This window comes from Coregonus clupeaformis, chromosome 1 (genome assembly GCF_020615455.1).
Source record: "Coregonus clupeaformis isolate EN_2021a chromosome 1, ASM2061545v1, whole genome shotgun sequence".
Taxonomy (NCBI): domain Eukaryota; kingdom Metazoa; phylum Chordata; class Actinopteri; order Salmoniformes; family Salmonidae; genus Coregonus; species Coregonus clupeaformis.
This window is the reverse complement of record NC_059192.1, coordinates 12,691,000-12,707,760: the sequence shown is the minus strand read 5'-3', so window position 1 is coordinate 12,707,760 and position 16,761 is coordinate 12,691,000. Positions and strand designations below refer to the sequence as shown.

The window sequence follows — 16,761 nt, the reverse complement described above, 5'->3', positions numbered from 1 at the left end:
TTTTTCTCTCCCATTCCTCCCCTCTGCAGTGAGTTCACTACATACGTTAACGTCCCAGTCAGTCATTCATATCGATACAATTAGCTGCAAGCTACCAAGCTGTTAGAAGTAGAAAAATGGTAGAAAGGGAAAAATTACAGAAAACGTCGACATGTCCTCTAGGCTAGGCAATCGATAGTGGGCGGATCTATCACCCAATATCAGCTGCCTACGCTACATTTCCCCTAAAGAAAAGACGTGACATTCTTAAACCGTATTCCTGGTCAACAGCTTCAAAGCTCCAGTGGCGCAATCGGTTAGCGCGCGGTACTTATACAGCAGTATTCAGTAGAGCTATGCCGAGGTTGTGAGTTCGAGCCTCACCTGGAGCAGAGCATTTTCAAAATTGCTCGGAAGAAGTTGTTTAAGGGTGAAGGACTTTAAGTACACGTTACAACGGAACCATCGCGTGATTCAGCGCACCTGCAACTGGAGTTTGCCTGAAAAATGTATGCACTCACTAACTTTAAGTCGCTCTGGATAAGAGCGTCTGCTAAACGACTAAAATGTAAAAAATTAATGCAGCAAATACTGGAGTTTCAAAACTGCTATCTTTATTTGTAAGGGTTAATTCAATTTCAAAGTGCTCATCTCATCTGTAGAATACACAACTGCTGCTCTGTCATATCAATACTGGCTGGTTAATTGTTTGTAAATACTTCACATTGTATCATTTTACAACCCAAAAGGGATGAAGCCTGACGTTTTGGATCCGTCCGTGTTCAAATCATAGACATTAATACCAAATACCTCTTCAATAGCCGCTCAACAGCACACCCTACTGGTAAACAGGAGAGATGGTTGCAACTGAGACTTCTAGATGGTCTCTCTACCGGTTGGAAATATGTTACTTTAAAGGTAAAAAGGAAACATTGTTTTGCTGCTGCAGATGTTAGAGATTTTTTTCCATTGTGAATCTGCCATTCTGTCGTAATGAAACGCCTGTTTCATAATCATAACAATGCAAACCTAGTGTGTTCTGTCCTTCTCCACCAGAGGGAAGCACATCTCTATATCACACCCTTCCCCAACCCAGTCTTCCCAAACCTATGTACCAGTGCCACAGTATAGGCAAAGATATTCATAACCAACCCCTTTTATCTGTGGGATAGACCTCTTGTCCCAGTATTCTCCAGTATTAGCGTATCATGGTTACAGCTTCTGAAAACCCGAGTTAGGGCCATAAAAAAAAAAATATATATATTCAGACGATTCAGGAAGTGAATAAAAATTAAATGAATGAATTGAAAACTGACCAGTATTTTCTATAAATATATGTCAATTCATGATTGATGAGTCAGACTTTTGTGCTTCCATGGCTGAGGCTGCCGCCCTCCAAAATAGTATTGGGGCCAGTTGGGGCCAAGCCTCAACGTAAAGCAAACAGAACATTGTTAAGGCGGCTAGCCACCAAGTATGACTTATTAAATACAGCTGCGGAAAAAATTAAGAGACCACTGCAAAATTATCAGTTTCTCTGGTGTTACTATTTATAGGAATGTTTTTGGGTAAAAATAACATTTTTGTTTTATTCTATAAACTACTGACAACATTTCTCCCAAATTCCAAATAAAAATATTGTCATTTAGAGCATTTATTTGCAGAAAATGACAACTGGTCAAAATAACAAAAAATATGCAGTGTTGTCAGATCTCGAATAATGCAAAGAAAATAAGTTCATGTTAATTTTTAAACAACACAATAGTAATGTTTTAACTTAGGAAGAGTTCAGAAATCAATATTTGGTGGAATAACCCTGATTTTCAATCACAGCTTTCATGCGTCTTGGCATTGATGTTTGGTGACTTTATGCCACTCCTGGCGCAAAAATTCAAGCAGCTCAGCTTTGTTTGATGGCTTGTGACCATCCATCTTCCTCTAGATCACATTCCAGAAGTTTTCAATGGGGTTCAGGTCTGGAGTTGGGCTGGCCATGACAGGGTCTTGATCTGGTGGTCCTCCATCCACACCTTCATTGACCTGGCTGTGTGGCATGGCGCATTGTCCTGCTGGAAAAAACAATCCTCAGAGTTGGGGAACAATGTCAGAGCAAAAGGTAGCAAGTTTTCTTCCAGGACAACCTTGTACGTGGCTTGATTCATGCGTCCTTCACAAAGACAAATCTTCCCGATTCCAGCCTTGCTGAAGCACCCCCAAATCATCACCGATCCTCCACCAAATTTCACAGTGGGTGCGAGACACTGTGGCTTGTAGGCCTCTCCAGGTCTCCGTCTAACCATTAGATGACCAGGTGTTGGGCAAAGCTGAAAATTGGACTCATCAGAGAAGATGACCTTACTCCAGTCCTCTACGGCCCAATCCTAATGGTCTTTTGCAAACCTCAGCCTGGCTCTTCTTTGCTTCTCATTGATGAAGGGCTTTTTTCTAGCTTTGCACGACTTCAGCCCTGCCCCTAGGAGCCTGTTTCGAACCGTCTTCGCCGTGCACTTCACCCCAGCTGCCGTTTGCCATTCTTTTTGTAGGTCACTTGATGTCATCCTACGGTTGTTGAGTGACATTCGAATGAGTTGGCGGTCATCCCGGTCAGTAGAGTCGTTTTCGCCCTCTGCCGGTCTGTAGCTTTGTTGTCCCCAATGTCTGCTGCTTGACCTTGTTCTTATGAACCGCCGTCTTTGAAATTTTAAGGATGGAAGCAACCTGACGCTCCCTGTATCCCTCTGCCAGTAAAGACATAATTGAACCTTTCTTTTCCTCACTCAAAACGTTCCTTTTCAACTCTTTTGGCATGGTCAATAGTTATTTTTTGATTAATATTACTTTTGAGGTACTATTAGCACTGTTTTTGCCATCCAGCTGGTCCTATTGCAAGAGGATAGTGATGACCACAGCAGTGGTGTCACGGTTCCCTCAGACAGAACCCAGAAGCAGACCAGGACAAGGAGAGTTGAACGAAGGTGAGGGTTTATTACAGATTCAAAAACGGTGCAGGATAATCCAGGGAACAGAGCGGGCGGCGTGGATGAGTTGTTGAGGGTGCAGTTGTTGGTCCAATGATGGCTCGGCAGCCGCCGACCATCAGGCAGAGGTAGGGTGAGGGTTCCGGACGAGTGACTGGAGATGGAACAAAAACGGAGGTAAGTCAACAATAAACCAACAAGGTACAAAACAACAAAACTAACGCTAGAAGCTCTAGGACTGATACTCTGATAAACCTACTGTTCATGGCTAACGATCCGGCAGGAACTGGATGTTTGGCCAGAGCCTAAGAAGGGTGATGATCAGGACCAGGTGTGCAGATTGCTGATGGGATGCAGGTGCGGAAAACAAGAGAGCTCCCCGGAGGCGTTCCCGAACCCTCGGGAAACTGGAGATCACGAACAGGAAAAACTAGTCACCAGACAGGACCCGACTCAGACTGCCGGGATCGTTACAGTACCCCCCCTCCGACGAACGCCACCGGGCGGACCTCCCGGAGCGCCAGGATGGAGGCGGTAGAAATCACTGATGAGGTCAGCATCTAGGACCTGTCGCCGCGGAATCCAACTCCTCTCTTCAGGACCATACCCCTCCCAGTCCACGAGATACTGGAAACCCCGGCCCCGCCGTCTGGAATCCATGATGCGACGCACCGTGTAGGCAGGACCACCTCCGATCATCCGAGGAGGAGGAGGAGGAGGCGGAGGAGGCAACAGAGGACTGAGGAAGACAGGCTTGAGGCAGGAGACATGAAAGGTGGGATGGACTCTGAGCGTCCTCGGTAGTTTGAGTCGAACTGCCACTGGATTGATCACCTTCTCCACCACAAACGGACCAATGAACTTCGGTAACAACTTCCTAGACTCAGTCCGTAAAGGAAGATCCCGTGTGGCCAACCAGACCCTATCTCCGATGGTGTAGGTGGGAGCGGGGATCCGGCGACGATTCGCCTGGAGCTGATACCGGTCCGAAACTCTAAGGAGTGCCTTTCTGGCCCGATGCCAGGTCCGGTGGCAACGACGAATATGGGCCTGAACAGAAGGCACTGAGAGCTCCTTCTCCTGAGAAGGGAACAAGGGAGGTTGGTAGCCATACAGGCACTGGAAGGGAGACATCCCAGTGGCAGATGTAGGGAGAGTATTGTGGGCATACTCAACCCAAGGCAACTGAGAGACCCAGGAGGTGGGGTTGGAAGAGACCAGACAGCGTAGCGTGGATTCCATCTTCTGGTTGGCTCTCTCCGCCTGACCATTGGATTGGGGGTGAAAACCAGATGTGAGACTGACTGTAGCTCCAATGGCCAAACAGAAGGACTTCCAGACAGCAGAGGTAAACTGAGGGCCACGGTCGGAAACGATATCACTGGGCAAACCGTGGACCCTGAAAACCTCCCTAACCAGGATCTCGGACGTCTCCGAGGCAGAGGGAAGCTTGGCAATTGGCACAAAGTGGGCGAACTTGCTGAATCTGTCCACGATAGTCAGAACGACCGTGTTCCCCTCAGAAGCGGGCAACCCAGTGACGAAGTCCAGGGCCAGATGCGACCATGGACGCCGGGGAATAGGAAGGGGATGAAGTAGTCCAGAGCTGGGCCGATTGGTACTCTTATTCTGCGCACACACTGGACAGGCAGCAACAAAACCCCGAGTATCCTCGGCCATGGCAGGCCACCAAAAACGTCTGCGAAGAAACGCCATTGTCCGAGCCACGCCAGGGTGACAAGCCATCTTGCTGGCGTGGGACCATTTGAGGACAGCAGGACGAACCGACTCAGGCACAAACAACCGACCGGGTGGACCGTTACCGGGACCGGGCTGAGTCCGAAGGGCCGCCAGCACCTCCTCCTCAATCTTCCACATAACTGCTCCCACGACGCAGTTCCGGGGAGAATTGTCTCGGTCTTGGACCCACTCTCCTCCGTCTTGGAGAACATCCGGGACAAGGCGTCCGCCTTGCCGTTCTTAGATCCAGGTCGGAACGTCAGGGCAAACTTGAATCGTCCGAAAACAACGCCCACCTGGCCTGACGGGAGTTGAGACGTTTAGCCGATTGCACGTAAGCAAGATTCTTGTGGTCAGTCCAGACAATAAACGGTTGCTCCGCCCCCTCCAACCAGTGGCGCCACTCCTCCAAGGCAAGTTTCACCGCGAGAAGCTCCCGGTTACCCACATCGTAATTCCTCTCCGCAGGCGAAAGGCGACGAGAGTAGTAGGCGCAGGGATGGAGTTTACTGTCCGTGGAGCATCGCTGCGACAGGATGGCGCCAACTCCCACATCAGACGCGTCCACTTCAACGACGAACTGACGGGCCGTGTCCGGTTGAGAGAGAATCGGTGCGTTGGTGAATCGCCTCTTCAAATCCAGAAACGCTCGATCCGCCTCCGGATTCCACTTGAAGGTCCTGATACTGGAAGTCAAGGCAGTTAATGGAGCGGCCACACGGCTGTAATCCCGGATGAATCTGCGGTAGAAATTCGCAAACCCCCAAAATCTCTGGAGCTGCAATCTCGTACCGGGCTGGGCCCATTCCAGAACCGCTCTAACCTTCTCCTGGTCCATCCTAATCTCTCCCCTGGAGATGATGTACCCGAGAAAGGATGTCGTGTGGGCGTGAAACTCGCACTTCTCGGCCTTCACGAACAGGCGATTCTCCAACAATCGCTGCAGAACCTGCCGGACATGCTGGACGTGGTCGGGAAGGTTCCTTCGAGAAGATCAGAATGTCATCCAGGTAAACAAACACGAAGAGACCGATCATATCTCTCAGGACGTCGTTCACCATACTCTGGAATACCGCTGGAGCATTGGTCAGTCCAAACGGCATCACCTGATACTCGAAGTGACCCATCGGTGTATTGAAACCCGTCAACCACTCGTCCCCCTCTCTGATCCGGACCAGGTGATACGCATTGCGTAGGTCTAGCTTGGTGAACACCGTAGCACCCTGTAAGGAGTCGAAGGCAGAACTCATCAAGGGCAGGGGATACTTGTTCTTGACCGTGATGTCATTCAACCCCCGATAATCAATACACGGTCGAAGAGAGCCATCCTTCTTACCCACAAAGAAGAATCCTGCCCCCAGGGGTGATGACGAGGGACGAACGAGACCAGCAGCTAGGGACTCCTTGATGTAGGTCTCCAACGCCTCACGTTCAGGTCGGGAGATACTGTATAACCTTCCCTTGGGGTAGACAGCTCCAGGAACCAGGTTGATAGCACAATCATATGGTCGGTGGGGAGGGAGTGACAGAGCCTTCTGCTTACTGAAAACTTCCCCAAATCGTGATATGTCTCGGGAACCAGGGACAAATCTGGGGGTTTAGCCTCAATCACCTGACTGGGAACCGAATGGGGGCAGGCAGTCTTGAGACAGTTAGCATGACAATCAAGGCTCCAACTCGTTACCTTGCCCGTCACCCAATCGAACGTGGGATTGTGTTCCTTCAGCCAGGGGTATCCAAGGACCAGAGGAACATGGGAAGACGGCAGAATGAAGAATGAAATCATCTCAGAATGATTCCCCGACAACCGCATCTTAACCGGTTCAGTCCTCATCGTGATACGTGCCAGACTACTGCCGTTCAGAGTGGTCGCTTCAATGGCTTCCGGCAATTGCTCCTTGGAAAGCCCCAGCTGTTCCACCAACTCGGCATCAAGAAAGCTTCCATCGGCACCTGAATCGATAAAAGCGTTAAGCGCTAAGCTCTGATTCCTGTTCACAAGGGTAGCCGGGAAACGGGGTCTGACAGAGGTACTGAGAGGTTGAAACTGGCTCGCTAAAAGTCCTCCCAACTTTAGCGAGCCGGGCAGTTTGACGACCGCCGGAACAAGTGGAGATGTAATGTCCCGAGCTACCACAGTAGAGGCAGCAGTTGGTCTTACGTCTATGTTGACGCTCCTCCTTGGTTAACCCCGTGCCGCCCCACTTGCATGGGTTCAGAATCGGGAGAGAGGACCTCTCCACTAATCCATTGTGGTGGAGAATGATCGACGTGTTCTGGTCCACCACCCGACCCGACTGGGAACTGAGAAGCTGATCGATTGGACGGACCCCATTGCTTCTCCCTCCTTCGCTCTCGGACTCGATTATCCACCCGAATAGACAAGGCTACCAAGCTGTCCAGGTCACTAGGCTCCGGATAGGAGATCAACTCATCCTTGAGCTGCTCCGACAGACCCTGGTAAAAGGCCGCTTGCAGAGACTCCTCGTTCCACCCACTCTCCACCGCCAACGTCTTGAACTCGATCACGAAGTCGGCCACGCTGCGAGTTCCTTGGTGAAGCGAAAACAGGCGCCTAGCTGCGTCCCTCCCTCGGACGGAATGGTCGAAGAGCTTCCTCATCTCGGCCGTGAACCCCTGGTATGAAGCCATGCAGGGGTCTTGTCGTTCCCAAACGGCTGAAGCCCACTCCAGCGCTCGACCACGCAGCAACGCAATCACAAAGGCTATCCTAGCCTTGTCTGTGGCATAAGAGTTGGGCTGTAGATCGAACACTAATCCACACTGCATAAGGAAGGAACGGCATCTTCCCAGCTCCCCCTCATATCTATCCGGCGTCGGAACCTCGGGCTCACGGAAGGACACAGCTCCAGAAGCGGCAGGCGAGATGGGTGAAACCGGTAGTGGATCCTCCACTGGAAACTTGCGTTGGTTCTGGACCTCCGTCAGACCGGTAGAAAGGTTCCGAACTGACAACGCGATCTCCTGTAGTACCGTGCTATGATGGCCCAACATCTTCTCCTGATGGGTAATGGCATGGCGAACAGAGTCCAGGTCCGCTGGGTTCATTACTGGCCGGATCGTTCTGTCACGGTTCCCTCAGACAGAACCCAGAAGCAGACCAGGACAAGGAGAGTTGAACGAAGGTGAGGGTTTATTACAGATTCAAAAACGGTGCAGGATAATCCAGGGAACAGAGCGGGCGGCGTGGATGAGTTGTTGAGGGTGCAGTTGTTGGTCCAATGATGGCTCGGCAGCCGCCGACCATCAGGCAGAGGTAGGGTGAGGGTTCCGGACGAGTGACTGGAGATGGAACAAAAACGGAGGTAAGTCAACAATAAACCAACAAGGTACAAAACAACAAAACTAACGCTAGAAGCTCTAGGACTGATACTCTGATAAACCTACTGTTCATGGCTAACGATCCGGCAGGAACTGGATGTTTGGCCAGAGCCTAAGAAGGGTGATGATCAGGACCAGGTGTGCAGATTGCTGATGGGATGCAGGTGCGGAAAACAAGAGAGCTCCCCGGAGCGTTCCCGAACCCTCGGGAAACTGGAGATCACGAACAGGAAAAACTAGTCACCAGACAGGACCCGACTCAGACTGCCGGGATCGTTACAAGTGGTTTTTATACTTTCCCCCGTTAAATAAGATTTGGTTCAGGTGATCACCTAATCAGTACCTAATTCAGTAGAATGAGGTGTGCCTGTGTTGGAATTCAACAGACACTGAAATGGAATGGCTGTCATACATGTAGAGACGCTGATTTAAGAAAAATTTGCAGTGGTCTCTTAATTTTTTCCAGAGCTGTATGTGTGTTCTTTCTATTAACAATGATTCATTGTGAATTCAAATGTTTGTGTGTATGTATATATATAGCTCTGTAAGCTGTGTAAACTGGGAATGAACACGCAGAAGATTGTTGTAATGATGTGACCTATATGTCTCTGATCTCTGGACTGAAAATGAGAGTGTAAATCTGTGTCCCTCTCTCTCTCCCTCTATCCTTTCTTTCATCCGGCCCTGGACACAATCAGTATGTCTTTATCAGTGTGAATGTACCCTGAGCCATGAAAACATAATGGATCAGTGCTCAGATTTCAGGGTGTGTGTGTGTGTGACACTGGTTCTCTCCCGGGCAGATTAGACAGTACAGTTTTTAATTTAGGATTCTGAGCCGCTGCTATAAGACTCCAAATCCCCTGAAGGGGCCAGCGCAACACAGCCCCTGCCTGACCCCTTGTTTCTCTCATACATACTGTACCAGTCAAAAGTTTGGACCCCTACTTATTCAAGGGTTTTTCTTTATTTTTTAAAACTATTTTCTACATTGTAGAATAATAGTGAAGACATCAAAACTATGAAATAACACATATGGAATCATGTAGTAACCACAAAAAAAAGTGTTAAACAAATCAAAATATATTTTATATTTCAGATTCTTCAAAGTAGCCACCCTTCGCCTTGATGACAGCTTTACACACTCTTGGCAAAGCTTAGAATTCAAGGCACACTTAACCAGCATGGCTACCACAGCATTCTGCAGCGATACGCCATCCCATCATTTGTTTTTCAACAGAACAATGACCCAACACACCTCCAGACTGTGTAAGGGCTATTTGAACAATAAGGAGAGTGATGGAGTGCTGCATCAGATGACCTGGCCTCCACAATCACCCGATCTCAACTCAATTGAGATGGTTTGGGATGAGTTGGACCGCAGAGTGAAGGAAAAGCAGCCAACAAGTGCTCCTTCAAGACTGTTGGAAAAGCATTCCAGGTGAAGCTGGTTGAGAGAATGCCAAGAGTGTGCAAAGCTGTCATCAAGGCAAAGGGTGGCTGCTTTGAAGAATCTAAAATATAAATATATTTTCATTTGTTTAACACTTTTTTTGGTTACTACATATGTGTTATTCCATAGTTTTGATGTCTTCACTATTATTCTACAATGTAGAAAATCGTAAAAATAAAGAAAAACCCTTGAATGAGTAGGTGTGTCCAAACTTTTGACTGGTACTGTATGTATGAGAGAAACAAGGGGTTAGGCAGGGGCTGTGTCCCTTCAGGGGATTTAGAGTCGTATAGCAGCACACCCACACACACACACACACACACCTAACCCCACAGCCGACCCAAGGCTTGTGTGTGTGTGTGTGTGTGTGTGTGTCTGTTTGGGGGGTAAGCTGAGATTGAACATCCTGAGATCAGAGAAGAATGATCAAATTCTACCCATGCTAATCCTACATCTTAGCAAATGAAATACCCACTACTGGCCTGTGGTTGTGTGTCATAACGCTCATTGGCCTCGGCGAAAGCTGCTGTGGTATCTGATGAGTTGTTCGTAATAAGACTGAGATTAATCCTGCTGGAAAACATCAATAACCACTACATGACAACAAGCTCCCCTGAGTCTTACAGGGAGACTGTCTATCTATAACCACTACATGACAACAAGCTCCCCTGAGTCTTACAGGGAGACTGTCTATCTATAACCACTACATGACAACAAGATCCCCTGAGTCTTACAGGGAGACTGTCTATCTCTAACCACTACATGACAACAAGCTCCCCTGAGTCTTACAGGGAGACTTTCTATCTCTAACCACTACATGACAACAAGCTCCCCTGAGTCTTACAGGGAGACTGTCTATCTATAACCACTACATGACAACAAGCTCCCCTGAGTCTTACAGGGAGACTGTCTATCTATAACCACTACATGACAACAAGCTCCCCTGAGTCTTACAGGGAGACTGTCTATCTATAACCACTACATGACAACAAGCTCCCCTGAGTCTTACAGGGAGACTGTCTATCAATAACCACTACATGACAACAAGCTCCCCTGAGTCTTACAGGGAGACTGTCTATCTATAACCACTACATGACAACAAGCTCCCCTGAGTCTTACAGGGAGACTGTCTATCTATAACCACTACATGACAACAAGCTCCCCTGAGTCTTACAGGGAGACTGTCTATCTATAACCACTACATGACAACAAGCTCCCCTGAGTCTTACAGGGAGACTGTCTATCTATAACCACTACATGACAACAAGCTCCCCTGAGTCTTACAGGGAGACTGTCTATCTATAACCACTACATGACAACAAGCTCCCCTGAGTCTTACAGGGAGACTGTCTATCTATAACCACTACATGACAACAAGCTCCCCTGAGTCTTACAGGGAGACTGTCTATCTATAACCACTACATGACAACAAGCTCCCCTGAGTCTTTGTCCTCATCCTATTTCCCTGCACTGTGACTCTCCGCGCTCTCTCTCCCGCTGCTTTCTCTATATCTCTTTACTGTCACCCCCTCTCTGTGTGTGTGTGTGTTTTGGTTGGTTGGTTCTTCTGTCCTTGTTGGGACCTAAAATCCCCAAAAGTCCCCACGAGGATAGTAAAACAAGGACAATTCTCCCTTGTGGGGAGATTGACCGCATTTCGGCCGTGCGTAATTGGCCGACTCCAACCACGGTTAAGGAGGTGCAGCGATTCTTAGGGTTTGCCAACTACTACCGGAGGTTTATCCGGGGCTTTGGTCAGGTAGCGGCTCCCATTACCTCCTTGCTGAAGGGGGGACCGGTGCGACTGCAGTGGTCAGCTGAGGTGGACAGGGCTTTTGGTCACCTGAAGGACCTGTTTACCTCGGCTCCAGTGCTGGCTCATCCGGATCCCTCCTTGGCATTCACAGTAGAGGTGGACGCGTCCGAGGCTGGGATAGGAGCTGTACTGTCTCAGCGCTCGGGTACGCCACCAAAGCTCCGCCCCTGTGCTTTCTTTTCGATGAAGCTCAGCCCGGCGGAGCGCAACTATGATGTGGGGGACCGGGCGCTGTTAGCTGTGGTTAAGGCTCTGAAAGCGTGGAGGCATTGGCTTGAGGGGGCTAAACACCCTTTCCTCATTTTGACTGACCACCGCAATCTGGAGTACATCCGGGCGGCGAGGAGACTGAACCCTCGCCAGGCAAGGTGGGCCATGTTTTTCACCCGCTTTGTGTTCACCCTTTCTTACAGACCAGGTTCCCAGAACGCTAAGGTAGACGCTCTGTACCGACTGTATGACACAGAGGAGAGGTCCATGGAGCCCACTCCCATACTTCCGGCTTCGTGTCTGGTGGCACCGGTGGTGTGGGAGGTTGACGCGGACATCGAGCGGGCATTACGTACAGAGCCCACTCCCCCCCAGTGTCCAGAGGGTCGTATGTACGTGCCGTTAGATGTCCGCGATCGATTGATCTATTGGGCTCACACGTCACCCTCCTCTGGTCATCCTGGCATCGGTCAGACAGTGCACTGTCTTAGTGGGAAGTACTGGTGGCCCACTTTAGCTAAGGACGTGAGGGTTTATGTTTCCTCCTGCTGGGTGTGCGCCCAGTGTAAGGCACCTAGACACCTGCCCAGAGGGAAATTACAACCCCTACCCGTTCCACACTGGCCGTGGTCCCACCTATCGGTGGATTTCGTTACGGACCTTCCCCCGTCACAAGGGAACACCATGATCTTGGTCGTTGTGGATCGGTTTTCTAAGTCCTGCCGTCTCATTCCTCTGCCCGGTCTCCCTACAGCCCTACAGACTGCGGAGGCCCTATTTACACACGTCTTCCGGCACTACGGGGTACCTGAGGATATAGTGTCTGTTCGGGGTTCCCAGTTCACCTCAAGGGTCTGGAGGGCGTTCATGGAACGTCTGGGGGTCTCGGTCAGCCTGACCTCAGGGTTTCACCCCGAGAGTAATGGGCAGGTGGAAAGAGTAAACCAGGATGTGGGTAGGTTTCTGCCGTCCTATTGCCAGGACCGGCCGGGGGAGTGGTCGGTTTTCATCCCCTGGGCAGAGATGGTCCAAAACTCCCTCCGCCACTCCTCCACTAACCTTACTCCATTTCAGTGTGTGTTAGGTTATCAGCCGGTCCTGGCACCTTGGCATCAGAGCCAGATCGAGGCACCTGCGGTGGATGAATGGTTTCGGCGCTCGGAGGAGACCTGGAACGCTGCCCATGTACGCCTGCAACGGGCCATCAGGCGACAAAAGGCGAGCGCCGACCGCCACCGCAGTGAGGCCACGGGGGACCGGGTCTGGCTCTCGACCCGAAACCTGCCCCTTCGCCTGCCCTGCCGGAAGCTGGGTCGGCGGTTTGTGGGGCCATTTAAAGTCCTGAGGAGATTGAACGAGGTTTGTTATAGGTTACAGCTTCCTCCTGAGTATCGGATTAACCCCTCGTTCCATGTGTCTCTCCTTAGGCCGGTGGTAGCTGGTCCACTGCAGGAGTCTGAGGTACGGGAGGTTCCTCCACCCCCACTGGACATCGAGGGGACACCGGCGTACTCGGTCCGTTCCATCCTGGATTTGAGGCGTCGGGTGGGGGGCCTGCAGTATCTCGTGGAGTGGGAGGGGTATGGTCTGGAGGAACGGTGCTGGGTCCCTAGGAGGGACATCCTCGATCCCTCCATGTTGAGGGATTTCCACCGTCGTCATCCGACTCGCCCTGCGCCGCGTCCTCCTGGCCGTCCCCGAGGCCGGTGTCGGCGCACGGCTGGAGCCGCGCGTCAAGGGGGGGGTACTGTCACGGATTCAGCCGAGGCTGCTCCTCCTCCTTGCTCGGGCAGGCTTCGGCGTTCGTCGTCACCGGAGTACTAGCTGCTACCGATCTATGTTTCTGTGTTCTACTTCTTTTGTCTTCATTGTACACACCTGGTTCCCATTATGTTCATGATTTGTTCCCTATTTAACCCTCTGGCTCCCACTGTGTTGTGTGCGTGTTTGTTCTATGTTTGGTGTTATCGAATGGTGAACGGGATTGTCCTCCCTGCGTGGAGTTTTTAAAAATTTTTTCTAGTAAAGTACGTTGTCTACTAGCTCTGTGTCCTGCGCCTGACTCCGTCCTACCGCTACACACTGACGCCTGACAGGCGCACAGTACTACATAGAGCCATGACTACATGGAACTCTATTCCACATCAAGTAACTCAATCAAGCAGTAAAATCTGATTTTTTAAAAACCCAGCTACAAATACACCTTATGGAACAGCGGGGACTGTGAAGAGACACACACACACACACAGGCACAAACACACACACATGCTAACATACGCACTATACACACACGTACATCTGGATTTTGTGTTGTAGATATGTGGTAGTAGAGTAGTGGCCTGAGGGCACACACTTATTGTGTTGTGAAATCTGTTGTGTAAAGTAAAAACAAAAGTGTTGTTGTTGTATATACAGTTCATTCGGAAAGTATTCAGACCCCTTGACTTTTTCCACATTTTGTTATGTTACAGCCTTATTCTAAAATTGATTAAATCGTTTTTTCCCCCTCATTTTTGCAAATGTATAAAAAATAAAAAACAGAAATACCAGAAATAAATAAGTATTCAGACCCTTTGCTATGAGACTCGAAATTGAGCTCATGTGCATTCTGTTTCCATTGATCATCCTTGAGATGTTTCTACAACTTGATTGGAGTTCACCTGTGGTAAATTCAATTGATTGGACATGATTTGGAAAGGCACACACCTGTCTATATAATGTCCCACAGTTGACAGTGCATGTCAGAGCAAAAACCAAGCCATGAGGTCGAAGGAATTGTGTGTAGAGCTCCGAGACAGGATTGTGTCGAGGCACAGATCTGAAGAAGGGTAACAAAACATTTCTGCAGCATTGAAGGTCCCCAAGAACAAAGTGGCCTCCATCATTCTTAAATGGAAGAAGTTTGGAACCACCAAGACTCTTCCTAGAGCTGGCCGCCCGGCCAAACTGAGCAATCAGGGGAGAAGGGCCTTGGTCAGGGAGGTGACCAAAAACCCAATGGTCACTCTGACAGAGTTCCAGAGGTCCTCTGTGGAGATGGGAGAACCTTCCAGAAGGACAACCATCTCTGCAGCACTCCACCAATCAGGCCTTTATGGTAGAGCAGCCAGACGGAATCCACTCCTCAGTAAAAGGCACATGACAGCCCGCCTGGAGTTTGCCAAAAGGCACCTAAAGGACTCTGAGTCTGATAACCATGAGAAACATGGTTTCAGACAGATTCTCTGGTCGGATAAAACCAAGATTGAACTCTTTGGCCTGAATGCCAAGCGTCACGTCTGGAGGAAACCTGGCACCATCCCTACGGTGAAGCATGGTGGTGGCAGCATCATGCTGTGGGGATGTTTTTCAGCGGCAGGGACTGGGAGACTAGTCAGGATCGAGGGAAAGATGAACGGAGCAAAGTACAGAGACATCCTTCATGAAAACCTGCTCCAGAGCGCTCAGGACCTAAGACTGGGGTGATGGTTCACCTTCCAACAGGACAACGACCATAAGCACACAGCCAAGACAAAGCAGGAGTAGCTTCGGGACAAGTCTCTGAATGTCCTTGAGTGGCCCAGCCAGAGCCCGGACTTGAACCCAATCTAATATCTCTGGAGAGACCAGAAAATAGCTGTGCAGCGACACTCCCCCGCCAACCTGAACGAGCTTGAGAGGATCTGCAGAGAAGAATGGGAGAAACTCCCCAAATACAGGTGTGCCAAGCTTGTAGCGTCATACCCAAGAAGACTTGAGGCTGTAATCGCTGCCAAAGGTGCTTCAACAAAGTATTAAGTAAAGGGTCTGAATACTTATGTAAATGAGATATTTCCGTTTTTTATTTTTAATACATTTGCAAAGATTTTTTAAAAACGGTTTCCCCTTTGTCATTATGGGGTATTATGTGTAGATTGATGAAGATTCTTAAAGAATAAAGCTGTAAATATGGAAAAAGGGAAGCGGTTTGAATACTTTCTGAATGCACTGTAACTTCCTTAATTTTGCTGGACTCCAGGAAGATGGGGATCCCATCTAATGGAGATCTATAACAAATACAAATATAAATACACACAACTTTTCCCACCGATACTACACATTATTTTGTCTCATGCCCTCCGATACATTTCTAACATCTAGGAATCTCCCTCCTACGCACTGCTGCAACATGACCATAAGCTTGGCACCTAAAACACTGTAATGGGTTTGGGACTAAAGTTCTCATGGGACAACTGACACATCCTAACTTGACTTTGTCGGGTAAAGACTCAGCAGGATGGACAGTGGCTTCTCTGTTTCACCACGCTCTCCACCGGGTCTGCGTCGCCCCAAACGGCGGGCATCACAGACACCGGGAATCTTCCATTTCAGTTGATCCTCCCGAGTTATCGCTCATTTCAACGGCGCCCTGCTCCGGAGAGCAAAGCAAGTCACAGTTCTTGTCCCTAGGCACATGGTACAGAGCGCCCGCTCTCTCTGGATGGAAGGAACGCAAAAAATCATAATGAGTCCACTTTGAGTTACTTTCACCAATTCAACAGTCCCCAAACTCTTCTCCACCCAACCTGACACCACATATGGACCAGCCAGAAGGGAAGGATCCATTTTCTCCCAGAAATCTCACTCCCACTGGGCCATCCTTTCCTTTCTTACCACTCTTGACAGACAACCTCCACACCTTGCTGCTCCGAATCCGAATTCGCTCCTCCATAAACAATTACAAATGTCAACCTCTCTCTCTTCAACTCCTTCAAACTCCATGTCACTCTCTTCAGATTCACGCTCTGAGCTACTAAAGTATGGTTTTCCATTTTTGTAGTTGACACCCAACATCTCTTTCTGTATAAGCACCTTGTGACATCTACTGATGTAAAAAGGGCTTTATAAATAAATGTGATTTCTCCAGGGTTTTTCCTTGTTCCCTTCACCCTGCCGCCACCTTCCTCTTGTCAGTTCAGCTTCCGAACTGCTGTAGCACAATTTCCATGTTTTTTTACTTCTCTCTCTCAACATCCTCTCTTGTCACAGTTTTTTATTTATTTGTTTCTTCAACTTCTCCGCTTTCTTCCTCAAGTTTTCTTCCGAGCTACGGATTTCCACTTTTGTACTTGACACCTATCAACCTCATGTCCTCATCCTCCATATTCAAACCCCCTCTGGGTGAAAGATTAAATTATGAGACTACCTAAACAATCTGAACTGGAACAAACATTTTAGTAACGGGTGCTATAAATCCAAATAACCTATTGGATTAATTTTGAAAA

The 16,761-nt window shown here is 49.1% G+C and overlaps 1 non-coding gene across 1 annotated transcript; it reads left to right on the top strand.

Moving 5' to 3' along the window:
* The first annotated feature begins 277 nt into the window (after positions 1–277).
* On the top strand, positions 278–371 carry trnai-uau. The gene is made up of 2 exons: positions 278–315; positions 336–371. It is a non-coding gene; the product is annotated as a tRNA-Ile (tRNA).
* Positions 372–16,761: the final 16,390 nt, after the last annotated feature.